Raw genomic sequence first — 6,502 nt, forward strand, 5'->3', positions numbered from 1 at the left:
ATAGTATGTGTTTTTCTCCTTGTGTGCATCTCTGAATAGCCTATTCAAAACTGTATTATGATTCTCAAACATTTATGTACATTTTTACATTGCGCACTAAGCGTAATACTGAAATTGTTCTGTAAAGATTTGCAAATTCTCAGTCCAATAAAATAACTGATCATCAATTTTTGGCCAAAAAGCTTGGAATTTGAGGCAAGGCAGTTGGTATCATTGTAAGTTCACAGTTGATACTCAAAAGTGTAAATTTAAATGATACATTAGCGAACTAGGGGGTTGCCCCAACCGGGGTTTGAACCCAGGTCCAGTGACTGTCAAGCCAACACCTTAATTGTTACCCTAAGAGCTCCAACCCTCTTAACAAGGTTGCTAGGTGTTGGGTCAATGTCGCTACATTCAATCCATATATCTCTGTTCCAATCGACACAGTAGCTCACTACTTAGAATGAGTCACTGTACCGGACATGCAATCCAGCTCCTGGGTAAAGTTTCCCCTCGGTACAGATCTAGGATCAGCTTCCCCTCCCCCATCCCTTAACCATGAGTGGAGAAAATGTTAAACTGACCCAAGATCAGCGTCTCTAGGGGCAGCTTCACCCTCATTCTATACACTGTACAGTGTCCATATTAGGACAGCCTTAGTCTCAGCAAGACGTGTCCATATCAGTGGTATACTAGTATGGACATTGGGGAAAAGTTTATTTATGAGTTACAGGTAGCTGATCTCTAGCTTGGTGCTCTTCTCCACTGTCTCTGGACGTGACCTGTTACTTTCACTCTTTGATCCATTGGCAAGAGTGGAGACAGCGGCAGTAGGCCCCAATTCTAAGCCTGGGCCTTTCCCAGCCTCCTCCCCAGCTTTAGCCCTCTGCCCCAGGGGTACCGTCTCCACCTTTCCCCCGGAGTGAACAAGATCCTGGAGCTCTCAACTTGTCCTCCTCCGTTCCCGTTCTGTGCAATCCTGCAGTTCTCTCTCATCTGAGTGGCGTCTTCTCTTCTCTCCATCTCTATCCCGTTCTCCTCTTCCTCCTCCACTTCTTCCTCCCCTCCTTCATAAGACTTGGTGGCCCCCAGGCCATCTCGCGGCTCGGGCACAATTTCCCTCCAGAGCTCTGCAGGGCGCTGCAGCTCGGTGGCTACCGCCCTCTCGTGGTTCTCCACCTTCCTCGAAGAACGACAAAGAGCCTTCCGGAACCCTCTCTTAAAATTATCAGACAGGAATCCGTAAATGATTGGGTTAGCGCAGCTATTAGCGTACGATAGGACCACCACAAAGTAGTACAGCCCCCGGAATTCGCCCGGTAACAGGATTACCAGGTTAACAATGTTGAGGATGTAGAATGGGAGCCAGCACAACACGAATACTGCTACCACGACAACCACCATGCGGGTGATCTTGCGTTCGGACTTCCTGCGTCGGGAGGAGGTGGACCGGGCCCGTTTCCCCGCGTTGCGCACCTTCGAATCAAAACAAAACAATTCAACTTTATTGGCTGTTAAAACATCTCAGCACACTTTACAATTAAATATAATATAAAAGTTAAGTCAGCAATATCACACATGTAGGGTAGGTCCCTGTAGGGTAGGTCCCTGTAGGGTAGGCCCCTGTAATACCCTGTAGGGTAGGCCCCTGTAGGGTAGGCCCCTGTAATACCCTGTAGGGTAGGCCCCTGTAGGGTAGGCCCCTGTAGGGTAGGCCACTGTAGGGTAGACCACTGTAGGGTAGGCCACTGTAGGGTAGGCCCCTGTAGGGTAGGCCCCTGTAGGGTAGGCCACTGTAGGGTAGGCCAATTTAGGGTAGGCCACTTTAGGGTAGGCCCCTGTAGGGTAGGCCCCTGTAGGGTAGGCCACTTTAGGGTAGGCCCCTGTAGGGTAGGCCCCTGTAGGGTAGGCCAATTTAGGGTAGGCCAATGTAGGGTAGACCACTGTAGGGTAGGTCACTTTAGGGTAGGCCACTTTAGGGTAGGACAATGTAGGGTAGGCCACTTTAGGATAGGCCACTTTAGGGTAGGCCACTGTAGGGTAGGCCAATGTAGGGTAGGTCACTTTAGGGTAGGCCATGGAAGGGTAGACAACTGTAGGGTAGACCATTGTAGGGTAGACCACCGTAGGGTAGGCCACTGTAGGGTAGGACGCTCAAATGTAACAGGTCAGATGCAACAGGTCAGATGCAACAGGTCAGATGCAACAGGTCAGATGCAACAGGTCAGGGCCGGAGTAGAGAACCGCACAAGGAAGGGTTCCCTGATTTAAGGAAAGTATAAATAAATCAGTGGTAATATGAGACAGACATCAGAACACATTTATTTCATGTAACAACGGAGGTGTAGCAACACCTGGGTCTATGTTACCTATCAACAATGATGTTTCCTCACAAAGGACATACTGGTTCAGTCTAAGTATAACAGACAGGCCTCCCAAGTAGTGTAAAATAGCTATTTTCTCCCTTTTAAGTGCGGAAGTAGTCCTACATTCTGACCTTGATCACAATGAGCAGGTAGCAGAGACAGATGACGAGTAGCGGTCCGAAGAACCCGACCGTGCACGTGTACAGGATGAATGATGCCTTCCAGACCTCGGCTGGCTCAGGCCACACGATACTACAGTTCCCATCATCCTCCAGTACGTCCGCGAACACCACCACGGGCAGCACCACCACAAACGACACCGCCCACACCGCCGCGTTCACCGCCTTGGCCACGTGCGGTCGCCTCCACCACGACGACCGTATGGGATGGACCACAGCGAGGTAGCGGTCGATGGACATGACCGTGAGACAGAAGATGGCGGTGAACTGGTTGATGGCGTCCACAGTCATGACCACACGGCACATGAGAGAACCAAACGGCCAGGAGAGCAGAGCGTTCTGGACCGCCAGGAAGGGGAGGCCTAGGGGAAGTCAAATCAAATCTAACTATATTGACAGTGCAATTAGTCACTTCTCCCCCACCTACATGTACAGATTACCTCAACTAGCCTGTACCCCTGACTGTACCAGTGCCCCCTGTATATAGCATAGTTATTCTTATTGTGTTACTTTTTGTTATTACTTTTTAGTTTAGTCTAAATATTTTCTTCTTCTTGAACTGCACTGTTGGTTAACCTGTTAAGACTCTAGGGGCAGTATTTCATTTTTGGATAAAAAGACGTGCCCGTTTTAAGCGCAATATTTTGTCACGAAAAGATGCTCGACTATGCTTGGAATTGATAGTTTTGGAAAGAAGACACTCTGACGTTTCCAGAACTGCAAAGATTTTCACTGTGAGTGCCATAGAACAAAATCTACAGGCAAACCCAAGATGTTTGAGTGACCAGGAAATCAACAGGATTTCTGGAGGCACGTTTTCCATGATCTCCTTATATGGCTGTGAATGCGACAGGAATGAACGGACACTTCCTATCGTTTCCCCCAGGTGTCTGCAGCATTGTGACGTATTTGTAGGCATATCATTGGAAGATTGACCATAAGAGCCTACAATTACCAAGTGTCCCGCACGGTGTCTGCGTGGAAATTGGTGCGCAAAAGTCAGGTACCAGTATTTTTCCATCCGAATCAGAGAAGAATGCACGCTTCCAGGGAAGGGATTTCAATGAAGAGATATATGACAAAACACCTTGAGGATTGATTCAAACAACGTTTTCCATGTTTCAGTCGTTATTATGGAGTTAATTCGGAAAAAGTTTGACGTTTAGGTGACTGAATTTTCAATTAGTTTCGGTAGCCAAATGCATAGTAACAAAACGGAACGTTGTGTCCTACACAAGCATCTTTCAGGAAAAACTGGACATCTGCTATGTAACTGAGAGTCTCCTCATTGAAACATCTGAAGTTCTTCAAAGGTAAATTATTTTATTTGATCCCTTTGCTGGTTTTTGTGAATGTTGCGTGCTAAATGCTAACGCTAAATGCTAAGCTAGCTATCACCACTCTTACACAAATTATTGATTTTCTCTGGTTCTAAAGCATATTTTGAAAATCTGAGACGACAGGATTGTTAAGAAAAGGATAAGCTTGAGGACAGGCATATTTATTTAATTTAATTTGCCATTTTCAGAAATCGCTAATTTTGCGTTATGGTAATGAGCTTGAGGCTGTAGTCACGATCCCGGATCCGGGATGGGGCGGACTAAGAGGTTAAGGGCTTGTAAGTCAGCATTTCACGGTAAAGTCTACACTGTTGGATAAGGGCTTGTAAGTCAGCATTTCACGGAAAAGTCTACACTGTTGGTTAAGGGCTTGTAAGTCAGCATTTCACGGTAAAGTCTACACTGTTGGTTAAGGGCTTGTAAGTCAGCATTTCACGGTAAAGTCTACACTGTTGGTTAAGGGCTTGTAAGTCAGCATTTCACGGTAAAGTTTACACTGTTGGTTAAGGGCTTGTAAGTCAGCATTTCACGGTAAAGTTTACACTGTTGGTTAAGGGCTTGTAAGTCAGCATTTCACGGTAAAGTCTACACTGTTGGTTAAGGGCTTGTAAGTCAGCATTTCACGGTAAAGTCTACACTGTTGGTTAAGGGCTTGTAAGTCAGCATTTCACGGTAAAGTCTACACTGTTGGTTAAGGGCTTGTAAGTCAGAATTTCACGGTAAAGTTTACACTGTTGGTTAAGGGCTTGTAAGTCAGCATTTCACGGTAAAGTTTACTCTGTTGGTTAAGGGCTTGTAAGTCAGCATTTCACGGTAAAGTCTACACTGTTGGTTAAGGGCTTGTAAGTCAGCATTTCACGGTAAAGTCTACACTGTTGGTTAAGGGCTTGTAAGTCAGCATTTCACGGTAAAGTTTACACTGTTGGTTAAGGGCTTGTAAATCAGCATTTCACGCTAAAGTCTACACTGTTGGTTAAGGGCTTGTCAGTCAGCATTTCACGGTAAAGTCTACACTGTTGGTTAAGGGCTTGTAAGTCAGCATTTCACGGTAAAGTCTACACTGTTGGTTAAGGGCTTGTAAGTCAGCATTTCACGGTAAAGTCTACACTGTTGGTTAAGGGCTTGTAAGTCAGCATTTCACGGTAAAGTCTACACTGTTGGTTAAGGGCTTGTAAGTCAGCATTTCACGGTAAAGTTTACACTGTTGGTTAAGGGCTTGTAAGTCAGCATTTCACGGTAAAGTTTACACTGTTGGTAAAGGGCTTGTAAGTCAGCATTTCACGGTAAAGTCTACACTGTTGGTAAAGGGCTTGTAAGTCAGCATTTCACGGTAAAGTCTACACTGTTGGTTAAGGGCTTGTAAGTCAGCATTTCACGGTAAAGTCTACACTGTTGGTTAAGGGCTTGTAAGTCAGCATTTCACGGTAAAGTCTACACTGTTGGTTAAGGGCTTGTAAGTCAGCATTTCACGGTAAAGTTCACTGTTGGTTAAGGGCTTGTCAGTAAGCATTTCACGGTAAAGTCTACACTGTTGGTTAGGGCTTGTATGTCAGCATTTCACGGTAAAGTCTACACTGTTGGTTAAGGGCTTGTAAGTCAGCATTTCACGGTAAAGTCTACACTGTTGGTTAAGGGCTTGTAAGTCAGCATTTCACGGTAAAGTCTACACTGTTGGTTAAGGGCTTGTCAGTCAGCATTTCACGGTAAAGTTTTACACATGTTGTATTTGGCACGTGGCAAATAAAGTTTGATTTGATTTGAAATAAAGATATTTAAAACTGCACACTTATTTGAAGTGCATTTAAAACTGCAACAACACTTTACAGTAAAATTATCAAATCAAAGAAATACTGTAACATGATCAAAAAGCAGACTGACCGCTGCGGTCAGATTTAGTTACATTTCAAGTTAAACAGAATGTGAGCTTGCAAAATAAGGCTGGTTTAACAAGGCTAATAACAGAGTTGAATAAACAACACCTTGAAAAACCACAATGAAACCACAAAAGAAACACTGACCCAGCATGAATAGCTCATCAGCGATGGCCAGGTTGAGTATATAGATGTTAGTGACCGACTCCGTCCTCACATAGTGTAAAACAATGTAGATGACCAATGTGTTGCCCACCAGGCCGATCACACAGACTGCTACATAGATGAGGGGGATAAGGACCCCTGCTATAGTGAGTTGGAAACCCCCCACGCCTCCACCGCCAGGGTTGCTCCAGTTGTGGTAGGATCCATTGAAGAAAGGGTCAGGGGTGAGGAGGAAGAGAGGGGAGGGGGAGGTGTTGGGCTCAGGCATTGGGGGCGGCTGTGGGGAGGTAGATGGTCGGGGCACTTGGACAAGCTCAATGGAGGTCAGAGGTGATGATATGTTGTTGGTTGTGGTATAATGGGTGGGTGGGTTGAGGTTGACCTCAGTGCGTAGCAACTGGACCTGTCTGGGAGACAGCAAGAGAAGTCAGTGTGTGAGAGACAAAATACTGATATCTTTATGCATTCTCAAAACAACAACGCTATTCTGTTAAAGCATCCAAGACACTACAGGACATGAGCAACAATCAAAGAAAATAACCCTCTAATATTTTTAACATTTTTTTCTCCCAAATTCAGTTTTCTCCATTTTGTTTTTC

At 45.4% G+C, this 6,502-nt stretch overlaps 1 pseudogene; it reads right to left on the bottom strand.

Moving 5' to 3' along the window:
- Nucleotides 1-571: 571 nt before the first annotated feature.
- On the bottom strand, nt 572-6,171 carry LOC124003172 (annotated as a pseudogene).
- Between the last annotated feature and the right edge of the window lie 331 nt (nt 6,172-6,502).

This window comes from Oncorhynchus gorbuscha, linkage group LG18 (genome assembly GCF_021184085.1).
Source record: "Oncorhynchus gorbuscha isolate QuinsamMale2020 ecotype Even-year linkage group LG18, OgorEven_v1.0, whole genome shotgun sequence".
Taxonomy (NCBI): domain Eukaryota; kingdom Metazoa; phylum Chordata; class Actinopteri; order Salmoniformes; family Salmonidae; genus Oncorhynchus; species Oncorhynchus gorbuscha.